The following is a 15,125-nucleotide window of genomic DNA, read 5'->3' as shown; positions in this document are numbered from 1 at the left end:
TTGATATTTCTCCTGGCAGTCTTGATACCAGCTTGTGTTTCATCTAGCCCAGCATTTTGCATGATGTACTCTGCATATAAGTTAAATAAGCAGGGTGACAATATACAGCCTTGAAGTACTCCTTTCCCAATTTGGAACCAGTCTGTTGTTCCATGTCCAGTTCTAACTGTTGCTTCTTGACCTGCATACAGATTTCTCAGGAGGCAGGTAACATGGTCTGGTATTCCCATCTCTTTAAACATTCTCCACAATTTGTTGTGATCCACATAGTCGAAGGCTTTGGCATAGTCAATAAAGCAGAAGTAGATTTTTGGGGGAACTCTTGCTTTTTTGATGATCCAGTGGATGTTGGCAATCTGATCTCTGGTTCCTCTGCCTTTTCTAAAACCAGCTTGAACACCTGGAATTTCACAGTTCATGTATTGCTGAAGCCTGCCTGGAGAATTTTGTGCATTACTTTACTAGCGTGTGAGATGAGTGCAATTATAGTTTGAACATTCTTTGGCATTGTATTTCTCTGGGATTGGAATGAAAACTGATCTTTTCCAGTCCTGTGGCCACTGCTGAGATTTCCAAATTTGCTGGCATATTCCATGCAGCACGTTCACAGCATCAGCTTTCAGGATTTGAAATAGCTCAACTGGAATTCGATCACCTCCACTAGACTTGCCTGTGAGTTTCCAGGAGTCTCTGGTGGAGGTGTGGGTTGTTGGTGGCCTGCTGCATGGTTGGGGACACTGAGCGTGATAGTGCGTGCCTGGGACCTTTTGATGGAGGTCGCCATTATCTTCATTACCTCCACCATAGTTTAGTCTCAGGTCACACAACAGGGAGGGAACACAGCCCCTCCCATCAACAGAAAATTGTATTAAATATTTGTGGAGCATAGTTCCACCCATTAGAACAAGATCCAGTTTCCCCCAGTCAGTCTCTATCAGGAAGCTTCCATAAGCCACTTATTTTTATCCTTCAGAGGTCAGACAGAAGGAAAACCACAGTCACAGAAAACTAATCAAACTGATCACATGGACCACAGCCTTGTCTAACTCAATGAAAGTTTCAGATAGACTCAAGGAAAAGAAAACGGTAAGGCAAATTATTATGTTTATATCATGTTCATATTAAATGGAAAAAGAATGACCTCAATAATATAGTTGAAATTGGGGAAGACACAGATAACTTTAATGATTAATAATGAAAAATATAACATCTTAGTGAGCTATAGAGAAAGAAATTATAATTTTATGCTTAGTATTTCTTTGAAAAAAAAAGAAAACTGTGGTAGTCTTAACTATCTTCCACATGGTGTTTTTGACTCCAGGAATAAAATATCATAAAAGTGCATAAAACAAAGTCTGATTATGGGCGATCATATTTTAGTAGTAAGAGAGGAAATAAACAAATACACAAATAGAAAATAAAATTTCAGTTAATGATTAGTACTTGGAGGGAAACAAACAGGGTAAGAAGGCACAGAGTGATGTGCTGAGGATTTAAGACAGAGTGTTGGCAGCTATTTTGTTATTATAGTCTAAAAAGGTCTTCAGAAGATGTGACATTTCAGAAGAGAGTAAAATGATGACAAGGAGACGATCTTGGGGAGGAAATTTCCATCACAGGAATGTCTCAATTTGTACTCAGTTTTGAAATGTGAAATTCAATAATACTCAAACCATTATAGAGGTTTATTACAGATATCATAATTCAGAGGATTAAACATTAACATTACAAAGGCACAGAATCAGAGGAACAAAGTCACATAGCCACTGGGGGAAGAATATATTTTAAATGGCTGGCAATAAAGAAGCAAACTCTTTAACCCTCGATATAATGCTGGGATTCAAAGAGAAATTGATAATTTAGATAAGTCTTCTAGATTTTTCAGGCTTCCCTTGTGCTCAGATGGTTAAAAATCCTCTTGCAATGCAGGAGACGTGGGTTCAATGCCTGGGTTGGGAAGATCCCCTGGAGAAGGGAAAGGCTACCCACTCCAGTATTCTGGCCTGGAGAATTCCACGGAATCTATAGTCCTGGGGTTCCAAAGAGTCAGATACAATTGAGTGACTTTTACTTTCACTTTTCTAGATTTTTCTTTGGTCAGAAGACAGATAGCCATATCTTTAAAAAAAAATTGAAATAAAACCTGGTAAATACTATTCTCCATATTTTAAAAAGATTCAAGATCTTCCTACCTCTTCCATACTGTAATAATACTAAAATAAATTGAGCCTTGGCTAGAAGAATAGACAACATACAAGTACTTTGATATTTCCTAAATGAATGATGGCTATGGCTCAGATCATGAACTCCCTATTGCAAAATTCAGACTTCAATTTAAGAAAGTAAAGAAAACCAATAGGCCATTCTGTTATGATCTAAATCAAATCCCTTACAATTATATAGTGGAAGTGATAAATAGATTCAAGGGATTAGATCTGATAGAGTGCCTGAGGAACTATGGACTATGTTATGAACCTGTTCATAACACTGTACTGGAGAAAGTGATCAAGACCATTCCCAAAAAAAAGAAGTCAAAAAGGCAAGATGGTTGTCTGAGGAGGCCTTATGAGCAGCTGAGAAAAGAAGAGAAGAGAAAGACAAAAGGAAACATGGAAAGATATACCCATCTGAATGCAGGGTTCCAAACAATAGCAAGGAGAGATAAGAAAGCCTTCCTAAGTGAATAATACAAAGAAAAGAGGAGAACAATAGAATGGAAAAGATTAGAGATCTCTTCAAGAAAATTAGAGATACCAAGGGAACATTTCATGCATAGATGGGCACATAAAGGACAGAAAAAATATGAACCTAACAGAAGCTGAAGATATTATGAAGAAGTGGCAAGAATATACAGAACAATGCAAAAGACATCTTAATTACCCAGATAATCATGTTGGTGTGATCATTCACCTAGAGCCAGATATCCTGGAGTGCTAAGTCAAGTGGGCCTTAGGACATGACTATGTGACTTCATAGCATGACTATGAAGAAAACTAGTGGAGGTGATGGAATTCCAGCTGAGTTATGTCAAATCCTAAAGGATGAAGCTGTGAAAGTGTTGTATGCAATATGCCAGCAAATTTGAAAAAACTCAGCAGTGGCCACAGTACTGGAAAATGTCAGTTTTCGTTTCAATCCCAAAGGAAGGCAATGCCAAGGATTGTTTAAACTAATGCATAATTGCACTCATTTCACACACTAGCAAAGCAATGCTCAAAATTCTCCAAGTGAAGCTTGAATAGAACGTGAACTGAGAACTCCTAGATGTTCAAGCTGGATTCAGAAAAGGCAGAGGAATCAGAGATCAAATTGCCAACATCCGTTGGATCATAGAAAAAAATGAGAATTCCAGAAAAAAAAAATTTAATTCTGTTTCATTGACTATACTAAAGTCTTTGACTGTATGGATCACAAACTGGAAAATTCTTCAAGAGATGGGAATACCAGACCACCTTGCCTGCCTCCTGAGAAACCTGTATGCAGGTTAAGAACCATTAGTTCTTAGAACTAGAACCAGACATGGAGAAATGGACTCGTTCCAAATTGGGAAAGGAGTTTGTCAAGGCTGTATATTGTCACCCTGCTTATTTAATTTCTTATTCACTGTCATGTGAAATGCCAGGCTGGATGAAGCACAAGTTGGAATCAAGATTGCTGGGAGAAATATCATAACCTCAGATATGCCTCAGATGACACTTCCCTATGACAGAAAGCAAATAAGAACTAAAGAGCCTCTTGATGAAGAGAAGAGTGAAAAAGCTCACTTAAAACTTAACATTCAAAAAATGTTTGAATATAAGAGCATGGCATCCAGTTCCATCACTTCATGGCAAATTGATGGAGAAACAATGGAAGCAGTGTCAGACTTTATTTTCTTGGGGTCCAAAATCACTGCAGATGGTGACTGCAACCATGAAATTAAAAGACGCTTGCTCCTTGAAAGAAAACCTATCACAAACCTAGACAGTGTGTTAAAAAGCAGAGACATTACTTTGTTGACAAAAGTTTGTCTAGTCAAAGCTATGGTTTTTCCAGTAGTCATGTATGGATGGAAGAGTTGGATCATAAAGAAGGCTGAACACCAAAGAATTGATGCTTTTGAACTGTGGTGTTGGAGAAGACTCTTGAGAGTCCCTTGGACTGCAAGGAGATCCAACCAGTCCATCCTAAAGGAAATAAATCCTGAATATTCATTGGAAGGAGTGATGCTGAAGATGAAACCCCAATACTTTGGTCACCTATGTGAAGAACTGACACATTAGAAAAGACCCTGATGCTGGGAAAAATCGAAGGCAAGAAAAGAAGGGGACAACAGTAGATGAGATGGTTGGGTTACGTCACCAACTCAATGGGCATGAATTTGAGAAAGCTCTGGGAGATGGTGAAGGACATGGAATCCTGGCATGCTGCAGTCCATGGGGTCACAAAGGGTTGAACACGACTGAATGACTGAACAACAACAAGTGCAATGATACCAAATACATAGATGGAGAAGCACACAATAGGGGTTCTGTAAACTTTTCCAAAAAAAGCTCTGTTAAAGACATCAGTAGGAAAGTACTATTTGACCAATGAAGGTTTGCTGCAATTTTCTGGCAAAATATAGGAAGGATAATTTTTATCATCTGTCAGGCTTGGAGAAAAGGACAAATCTATGATGACTAGCAGAATTTGAGTACAGTGGCCATTAATTTAGATGGTCTCTTCAGGACTAGAAGAACATTGAAGAAAGAAGATGGGAAATAAGTTGGACATGCCATCCAAGGTCTGTTCATTTAATGTTAGATTTAATTATTCTGCATTAAGCAGGTCAGCAAGGGACCCAGGGAAGAAGGAGTTAATTTACCTGACCAATGTCTTCTAAGTTGCATTTAGCTGCATTGTTTTGCACACTAATGTGTTTTAAAGCTGCTACTTCCCCATATTTCCTATCTCTTGATATTTACCCGGTTATTAATTATGATTTCACATGAGAATAAGAAATAATGGAATAAAATTATACCTTATTTTGTAAGAAAATATATCTAGCTTGCAGCATTTGAATACAGAAACCTGAAAATCAGAGACAAATTTGGGAATCATCACCATATTTGTCAGGGGTGAAATCATATATGTGGATGACATAACCTAAAGAGAGCATAATGAGTAAGGAAAGCAGTTATCTTAGAGAAAGTTAGCCACAAAGAAGACTAAAAGCAACAGGGACAGAAAGGTAAATAAAATCATATGCATTCAATAATCCAATCAATTATATAATTCTACAGTTTCTAGGTAGCAAGTCAGCATCAGCAATGTCAGAATTATATTTAAGTCAGGTACAATTAGTTAAAATTTTTAGATATATTTGTCATTTCAAGTATAACCCAAATGGTCTTAATGGTAATATTTTCTGTTTCTAGTAATACTTGAGTATCATGAAAATTATTTTAATATGTTTTAAACACAAATTATTAAAAAAGAAAACAATTATATAAATATTTACTTAGAAATCATATCAGTACTTGTGTTTGCAGGGACAGTTCTGGTTATGAGACAAAAAGTCAATAAATACTAGAATATTGGCTCAGACACATAAAAATCCAGGGATCGTTTAGGCATAGCTGAATCTAGGAATGCAGTATAATCAAATATGCCCTCTTTCTGCTCAGTTATATTTTATGATGGCTTCATCCCCGAGAAGTTTGCCTTTTTGCCATCATCAGACAGAGTCTGGATTATTCTTATACCTCACAATGCATAGTATCCCTTCCCAAGATTCATATCAATAATTTAAAATAATTTAAATTAGATCTTTAATTTCATATGCACTATGAAATTGATGCGGGGAAGCCAGGTGATTATAGGCTCCACCAGGCAGGAGAAGGGGTTGCTCCTCTTAGAGAAAAGGATGCAAAGAGAAGAATGCCAGGAAGATAAAAATAACAGATATCCACTACACTGTGGTACCATATTCTAGGCAAATGCTCAAACGTCAATATTTGAAAGATTTTGTCACCCATCAAACTATGCTTTTTCACATAATAAAGTATGGTGTCCTTTTAGTCCTTACTATTGCTTAGTTCAAATCAAAATAATTAACTACTACTATATGCCTCATCACCAGACATACACAGAACTGAAAAGTTCTAATGAAGGACTGGAATTGCTCTGTTTTGAATTTGTTAACTATTTGTTTAACCTGTGCTGTCAGAAGTACTATAAATCCATCTTGGATAATTGTGTGTGCCTTTTTCTTTTGCTAGATACCCTTGAATGTCTCTAGGGACTATATTTCTTTACAAATGGCTAATTTTTCTTAAATTATACATTTAGATGGAAAGATGTGGAAATGGCATAAAATATCAGGAAATTCACCTAGGAAGAAAAGCCAGAAATAACACACCTGTAAAAGTAAAGAATATAACCACTATGTTAGTTTGCCAGTGGAATGTCAATTTAAAACATAGGTAATTATAGCCCTCATTGACTATTTTAAAGCATTTTAACTTAAGTATATGAAAGCAATGCTAAATCTCATTCTTTTTTTCTGAAAGCTACCTCTGGTTTGAGAAAAGATTTGCATATTTCACATAAAAGCAATTTTACTGCTGTATTCATTCAGCATTCAATAGATATCTGATGAGTACTTATGTGTGCCAGCTATTAATATTATACTTCATTTTGAAGATATGAAACCAAGTTCCTCTAAAACTAAGTTCCTCTGTTGAGTTTAAGATCAACCTCTTTATCCAAAATGTTATTCCCTTTCTTGTCCAACATCTGTTCCTCTGAAGATTGAGGAGTATCAAAGAAAAGGGGTCATTGAGACTGCATACAAGCCTCTGTGTCCCTGTCCTTCGAAGTAAAAGGCTTTTGCTTTGGTCTCCCAGACCACCCCTCTGCCTCAGAAGGCTGACTCAAAAGGTAATGATTAGAAAATATGAAGATGCAGAAACAAAGAATAGATGTTGGATCAGGAAACTTGTAATGATTTAGACTATAAACCCACCATATAGCAGTCATTGAATTCCCAAAAGGGTCTGGCACAAATTCCTATCATTTTTACAGGAAGCAAGAAGCAGGTTCCAACCAGATGAAAGCTGCTGAGCATAAGCACATAGAACTTAGACTAGTTAAAGCCACAAGATTGGTGATGCTTGAAACTTCGCCTTGATGCCAACCAATCTGAGAATTGTACAATAGCTGATAATACACTCTGCAGCCCATTCCCTCATAGTGCTTTCAAAACCTTTGTTTTTGGACTTCCGTGGTGGTCCAGTGGTTAAGAATCTGCTTTCCAATGCTGTGGATGCAGGTTCGACCCTTGGTCAGGGAACCAACATCCCGCATGCCATGGGGCAACTAAGCCTGAATGCTACAAGTAGAGAAAAGCCCATACACTGCAGTGAAAGATCCCGCATGCTACAACAAAGATTGGAATATCCTGTGTGCTGCAACTAAGGCCCAAGGCAGCCAAAACAAATAAATAAAACATATTTTAAAAACAAAGAATAACAAAAAGCCCTTTGTTTCCTAACTGGCAACTTGAAGACTGTATTAAGATACTAGTTTACTATCTTCCCAGATTGCTGATATCCCAAATAAAGAGCTTTTCTTTTTCCACCAATACTTGTGTCTGGATTATTGGCCTTTCAGGTGGCAAGCAGCTGAACTTGAGTTTGGTACTGGTCTCATACCTGTAGAGATAGACAAAGTACTTATCTCATTGACTGCAAAACAAAGAGTTAAACAAATGGTGGTTTGGGCATAGTATATGAAGAAAAGAGAGTGTGGTAATGACTTCTAGGCTTTTAACCAAACACACTGAGTGAATGATGGTGCCATTCACTGAGATAAGGAAGAAAAGCAGACTAAGGTGGTATGTGGAGGGATGGGGAGTTCTACTTTGGACAATGTGACATGTGTGTTACATAGCCAAATGGAAACATCACATAGTCACTTGCATGCAGAGACTTGAGATAAAGAAGTTAAGGCTGGAGAAGCACATTTGGTAGTCAAAGATAGACTAAGTAGTGAAACTGGATGAGGTTCTGTAGGGAGTGTATGGAGATAGAAAGAAGAAATGGCCAAGAATGAGCCTTGAGGCACCTGATATTTTAGAGATATGGAAGAGAAGAAGAAAAGGTTACAGAAATGATGAAAACATAAGCTATGAGGTAGAAACATAATTTAGGGTCAAAAGGTGAAAAATTTAAAGGTAGATGCAAGTAAGTTAATTGTTGCTGAAAAGTCATGTAAGATGAAGACTGAGAGATTATGGCGATTTGATAACTATTAGTAACGGCAGCCAGGTAAACTTCTGTACAACTATTAAGGAAAAGAAAGAATGAAAGCTGAGGATATAGACAAAAAGAGAACCGATCATTGCTTCAAAGAGTGTTGCTATAAAGAGAAGTAGAGTAAAAGGGTAGTATATAGAGAATGTGAGTTCCAGAGGAAACTTTATAAATTATAGTTGCACACTGAGGGGGATAAACCAGTAAAAAGTGAAAGTTTGATTATGAGGAATAAAATGGAGACTTTAGAAGACAAAGCCTTGGGAAAGTGAGGATATCTAGCAAAGCATAGTAGGGATTAGCCTTCCTCTATTTCATACCTTTTCACGCATTGGAGAAGGAAAGGGCAACCCACTCCAGTGTTCTTGCCTTGAGAATCCCAGGGACGGGGGAGCCTGGTGGGCTGCCGTCTATGGGGTCGCACAGAGTCGGACGCGATTGAAGTGACTTAGCAGCAGCAGCAGCAGCAGCAGGAACAGGAAGAAAAACCTGATATGTAACTATAGACACAAGTGGTTTTATAGATTTTCTTATTTTTCATCAGTAATATTATAAGGAAGTAGAAAGTTTTTGACAATTCAAAGGGAAAGAAAGTGTGAAGAAATTTAGGAGACTGACACGGTAATGCTGGGGACCAGGCAGAAAGAAAGAGCTTCAAAGGCAGTGCAAAGAAGATGAGTAAGTGAATTCACAATATGTTCAAACAACAACCTTAAGGCATGGTCCTGATTCTGTTGAATAAACACCTGAGATATGGGTGCAGTGCAGACTATGACCTAGACCGGGGTGCACATTCTTGATTCAGTAGCAAAGTTGAGGTAGAAAGTCCCACTAGTCATAGCAAAGATTTGTATAGTGAGAGTACAGTTAACAACTCATCTCCATATTTTTCACCAGAGCAGTGTTTGTAATAATGCAACACTGGAAGAAGAATAAATGATGTCAATAAGCATACAGTTTTTTTTTTTTTTTTAATGTAGCAAAGTAATATGCTGAAATGAAAGAACTGGAACTACAAAGATGGAAAGTCATTTGATCTTACTGATAAATGAGGAAATGAAAATTAAACAATAAGAAGATTCCATTTCATACCTTGAAATTTATTAAAAATAAAACTGCCACAATATTAACTTCTGTAAGGATTTGGGAAAACTCCCTTTATCTACTAGTAGAAATATAAGTGAGCACAATCGCTTTGGAGACCATTTTGGCAATATAAAGTAAACCTGAAAGTGTCCAAATCCTATAATACAGAAATATCACTTCTAGGAATGTACCTTAGAAAAACTCTTGTCAGCTTCACTACATGTTCACGTGCGCGTGTGTGTGATAAGTCTCTTCAGTCGTATCTGACTCTTTGTGACTCCATGAATTGTAGTCCACCAGGCTCCTCTGCCCATGGGTTCTCCAGGCAAGAATATTGGAATGGGTTGCCGTGTCCTCTTCCAGGAGATCTTCTCAACCCAGGGATCAAATCCAAGTCTCACAGGTCTCCTGCACAGGTAGGCAGGTTCTTTACCACTAGTGCCACCTAGGAAGCCCCTACATGTTCACAGCTAAATACCAAAAAAAAAAAAAAAAATCAAATGTATATTAGTGGGAAAATAGATATATTGTGATGCTGTCCTAAATTAGAGTGCTCTGAAGAGATTGAAGTAAATGAACAAGCTATATGGGCAACAGGGAGTATAACAAGAGGGAAGATAAAAATTTGAGTGCAGAAGGAAATTTGGTTTGTAGATTTGATAGTGGGAACATGATGATCTTTTTATTTTCTTTCCTTAGTGAATTAAAAGGTGGGGTCAGAAGATGAACTAGGTTGGAGGAAGGAAGAGGAATTTGGAGCTTTGAAAAAGAGGAAAGGTTTATAGTAGTCTTCAGAAAAGGAAATGAAATTCACTAGAGAAACAGTACTAACAATCAGTTATAATCATTACATGCTTTCATCATTTCTGCACAAATAAGTGATATAATTGAAAGTGACATATACTTACAAATGTACATAGACAGATATGATTTTTTTCAGAATTACTAGGAGTGATTAGCCAAAATAAAATGTAGTTATCCAAAGTTATTAAAAAAAAAAAAGCTCCTAAATACTATAGCCAAATTTGCTCAATAATTACATGTAACTTGTAGGTACCTTTCTGAACAGCACAGATACAGCATGCGCATCACCAAAGTACACTCCAATGGACAGCCTTAGTCTAGATTAGGAATGGCAAACTTTTTCTTAATAGACCCGAGACTAAATATTTCAGTCACTGAAGACCATATAGTTCCTGTACCATCTGCTCAACTCTGTTGTAGTGTGAAAGCAGTTATAGACAATTGATAAATGAATGGGCATGACTGGGGGTGTGACTGTGTTCCAAAAAAACTTTATCTACAAAAACAGTCAGCAGGGCAATATTTGGCATGATGTGAGGGCTATAGTCTGCTTACTTCTCATCTGGATCATTTTTCTATAAATAAGATCCATTTACTCAAAGGCAAGCAATACTGAGAAATGTTTGGTATACGTAGCAAGAGAGAAGAAGACTTTTCCAAGAAAAAGATTAATCGTTACTGATGTAATAGAATAAACTGTATTGACACGAAGGTAACTGTTTTGCACATGACCTAGAGCACTGAAATCAATATGCAGCTGCAACAAGCCATGCTTTCTTTGTGTTTACTTCTATTAAACTTTCTTTCTAAAGTATCCAACTTTATTTTAAATGCAGTCTGTGTGTATCAGATATATATACTTTTAGTTGCCTGTAAGAAAGTAACATAGTATATGTTAAAATCAACATCATTGTATTTCAGTATTGCCTTATTATTGTCAAATTTAAACAAAGAAGCATCTGCCTAACTCCTAAAGACAGGAGTTTAAGAATAAAATGTTACTGTAAGTAGAGGGCTCCTTAACCACTAATTTAATGGAACTGTCATTCTGCCAGAATGTTTCGTTGGTGTCTATTAAAACTCCACTACACAGAACACTGGGCCCCTCCAAAGCCCTGTAATTTTCAGGGCTTTGCAGGGGTTTTGTGGTGTGTGTTTACAGGGTGAGACTTTCTCCCTGGGTCAGCTATGTTTTCTCTCATCTCCCTGCATCTCTAAAAATAGAGGCAAACCTTGTTTGAAGTGCTAACTTATGTCTTCTTTCACTTTCATGTTTCTGAATTTTTAAGACAGTGAAATGGATGATGATATAATTCTATGGTTTCACATTGTCTAGTTTTATATATTATCTCTGTATAGCTCATTCTACTTTGTTCTCATATGGAACTATATATATATGTATATAGCATTTTTGTTAACTATTATGTTTATTATTCAAATAAACAAGAAAACTTCAATGCCAAATTTGATTTCCTTTATTAATCTTTGTGAGTTAACTTTTGATCTATGAAATCCTATAATCTTTCATAACTGAAGTCATATTACTAGTGACAGTTTTACTTAGATAATTTTTTCTAGGTTACATGTAATAGCTTAATGGCTAAAGTGAAAAACTACAGAAAAATATAATCTATGAATAGTCATTAGAGAATGATTTCTGAAACACAGCTTCCCTGTCCATGTTCTAATATTTATATTAACCCAGATACTATTGATCATCTGTATGCAATAAACATGAAAAATATGTAATTTAGTCTCACTGAAGAAATCTAAAAGTATAAATTTTATAACAAGAATATGAATTTTCCAATGCTCACAGAAGTTATCTTTTATTGACTTGCTTTTATTATTTTAATAAAAGATTGTTTAACTTGATAGCATATCAGAAGGCTTAAAATACATATAATTATTTTATGAGATTTAAGGACTCCTTTGATGGCAGAGCACAATACAGTGACACTCAAAAAGATGAAAGGCAGAGCTCTTTGTTACCTGATAGCTTCAAACAAGAGAAGGCTGCGCACAGGGCCCCAAAGTAGGCTGTACCTGGAGCCAGTGTAGCGGCACATTGCAACTCTAGAGGCAGCTTGTATGTGGCAAGTGAAGGATTACGTTACCCATGTTTTATGAGTTCTCTATGGATTGGCTGATTTGAATAATTTCACAAGCTCTGGGGAATAGGATCTCTATCTGGCTACCTGGTACCTGCATACTGGTCTATGAGGGTGAGTGTATAGTGGGCCAAAAGAATGACAGCCCACGAAGGGAAGTGTTTGAGGTGTGGACTCATCAGCTGCTCAAGAAGAGAAATTGACCCAGTCGCTAGCTAAGCTTTCAAAAACAAGACAAAATAAAATGATATTCCAATTGACTCATGATGTCGACATCAGTACTCAATTATTTGGGTTATTTAGCTCACATAGTAGAGGAGACTTCCAGACAGTAGCCTAAGTTGCCCTATATTCTTTAGCAACTATTTTATTATGAGAGGAAAAAGGAAGAAAACAAGTGTAAACTGGCCTTAACCAAGTTTCCTATTTGTATATCATTTATATGGCATTAACCAAGAAAATGGATTTGAAATGTCTGAGGTTTCTAATAAAGTCTCAGTAAAGCTAAAGTTTTGTTAAAAGTATAAGTTTTATTTTCATGAGAATAATATCCTGGTGTATTCCTTGAGCATGGGCAGCAGTCTCAGCAGTTATGTTGTTGAAGAGTATGAACTGATAGTTCATAAGTGAAGTGAAGTGAAGTCGCTCAGTCGTGTCCGACTCTTTGCGACCCCATGGACTGTAGCCTATCAGGCTCCTCCCTCCATGGGATTCTCCAGGCAAGAGTATTGGAGTGGGTTGCCATTTCCTTCTCCAAGGTACATGTAAATATTAGGTGCAACCTAGGAGAAAGAGAGTTGTGGTGGTCATGGTCAGAGACACAGTTCAAGAAGCTGTGGTGGAAAGCTGGACTAGGGGAATGAGAGAAGGCTCTGGGAAGTGACGAGTTTCCATGGGGTCAAGGGGTGAACCCATATGATGCATATTGGTTTCTGGGGAAATCAGTAATTTTCATTAATTTTTAAAATGGCATAGATAATAGTGACCTTTATAAGACTTCCTCTTAGGCTTGGGAGTGTAGAACAGTATGTTTTGACACAGCAGATAACATGGGTTATGGAAACTGAGTTCAGGAAATATAATAAAATCTCTAATAACAAAGGAAGAAAAGTGATATATGCTCTATGTTCAATATTTTAGTGTCTTAGGAAAAGCGGTTTGTGAGCATCACTGAGGCAGTGGTCTCAGCGTCTATGGTGAAGTCATCTGAAGTGAGTTCCTGGCCAGAGAGATATTATCTAAGCTGCAGAACTAGGAGATCCTTCCCAAGTAGATATGCACTTGGAGTGATATGGTCATGTTTTCATGGTCCTAGAGTAAAGCTAGTCTGGGCCACTTAAAGAGTGTATATATTATATATAATGTATATATATATTTATATATATGTATATTTATATAATTTATATAATTCCTTTTTGGGGGGAGGCACTGGATATATTTAGGGGGGTTATTTTTACATTGATTATATTTATAAATGTCTTCCAGCATTATCAGGGTTAAGAACCTCATCTATGGCAATGGTTGTTGTTTTAAGGACTCCAGACATGACTTAAGTTGGGTTTGAATTACCTCTTTTTCTGGGCCACAGGGGTACCATGTGCATCTTCCCTTATAACCCTGAAAATTATGCTTTCTGCTGCTCAGAGCCACGAGCACCAGAACAGTGCAGCAGCATAGCACCAGGCCCACAACTCAGAGTTGGCCGGATAGAAACCACCATCTGAAAGAGCTCTGAATTTCCCTCTGCTATGACACTGCCTTTTCCTGTCAACTCTACCAAACTCTTCCTAACACATCCCCCCTCCCCAATCCCAACACACACAGAAACAAGCTCAGTCTTTTTTGGGGTGATGTCACCTATAATTCTTACTTTTCTTCCCCTTCCTATAACTCATACAACTGCCATTCAGGTGGGTTCAATGAAACAGGGCTGGGAGTCTCAGTGGCCTGTCAGCCATCTCTCCTCCCAGGTGTTCCCAGTCCATCTTGGAGGCATCCAGGTTTGCATTTAAGAGACACAGCAGCCTGTTTTTGGATCTGTTAGCCCCTTTGAGTAACTAGGTCTCTTGGCTGATGTTTGGGAGGCTCATGGGTAAGGTATTCATTCCCTTACTCATTTGAATTAAACATTGGACCACTGGTCTTCATGAGTGTAATCCATGTTACTCTTGAGGATCTAGGGAATGTAAAGTATTCCAGTGCCAGCAGCAAGGTATGTGGCAGCAAGTACTAATGGGTCAGCTATCCCCACGTAAGTAATACTGGCATCAAGACGGGAGTGCCATTGTAATAATTAGTTTACTGTTATAATTAGTGTTTCCCAAGTGATGCACTGGTAAAGAATCTGCTTGCCAATGCAGGAGATGCAAGAGATGAGGATTCAATCCCTGGGTCCGGAAGATACCCAGGAGTAGCAAATGGCAACCTGTTCCAGTATTCTTGCCTGGAAAATTCCATGGAGAGAGGATCCTGGGAGGCTACAGTCCATGGAATCACAAAGAGTTATACACAACTGTGTGACTGAGTACACACACACACACACACATTATAATTTTTATAGCACAATAACCCATTATTATATAATGATATTATTATTATTAATTGATTACAAGTATGATGATGGTTGGGCTTCTCTGGTAGCTCAGCTGGTAAAGAATCTGCTTGCAATGCAGGAAATCCTGGTTTGATTATTGGGTCAGGAAGATCATCTGGAGAAGGGACAGGCTACCCATTCCAGTATTCTTGGGCTTCCCTCATGGCTCATAATGTAAAGAATCCGCCTGCAATGCTGGAGACCTGGGTACAATCCCTGGGTTGGGAAGATTCCCTGGAGGAGGGCATAGCAAAC

Source organism: Bos indicus, chromosome 4 (assembly GCF_029378745.1).
Source record: "Bos indicus isolate NIAB-ARS_2022 breed Sahiwal x Tharparkar chromosome 4, NIAB-ARS_B.indTharparkar_mat_pri_1.0, whole genome shotgun sequence".
NCBI lineage: Eukaryota > Metazoa > Chordata > Mammalia > Artiodactyla > Bovidae > Bos > Bos indicus.
The sequence above is the reverse complement of the archived record's forward strand: the minus strand, read 5'-3'. Positions refer to the sequence as shown.